This window comes from Penaeus monodon, chromosome 20 (assembly GCF_015228065.2).
Source record: "Penaeus monodon isolate SGIC_2016 chromosome 20, NSTDA_Pmon_1, whole genome shotgun sequence".
Lineage (NCBI taxonomy): Eukaryota > Metazoa > Arthropoda > Malacostraca > Decapoda > Penaeidae > Penaeus > Penaeus monodon.
Window position 1 is genome coordinate 19,031,875 of NC_051405.1, and position 280 is coordinate 19,032,154.

A 280-nucleotide genomic window follows, 5' to 3' on the forward strand; every position below is an offset into this window, starting at 1 on the left:
GTAGCCACACATTGCTAATGTCTGTATCTAATTTTTCCAGTGAAATCTGTGAGCAAACCAGCATAAAAAGGAAGATGTGATATCTACTCCACAAACTTAGAATTAATCAACTACTACAGAGGGCAGTATATATTAACGTTTAAATAAAGACCTTGTAGAGAACCCCCAAGAAAGTGATGGAGAAGAGAAAGATTAGAATTGACTCCAAGTTTTGCACTGGACTCCAAAGGACTGGGCAAAGAGGGCAAGTGGTAGTCTGCTGTGATATATCTATTTTGGG

The 280-nt window shown here is 38.6% G+C and overlaps 1 protein-coding gene across 1 annotated transcript in view; it reads left to right on the plus strand.

Moving 5' to 3' along the window:
• LOC119585676 (histone acetyltransferase Tip60-like) overlaps positions 1-280 on the plus strand; it is a gene marked incomplete at its 5' end in the record, with an annotated part of 8,306 nt that overhangs the window by 1,960 nt on the left and 6,066 nt on the right.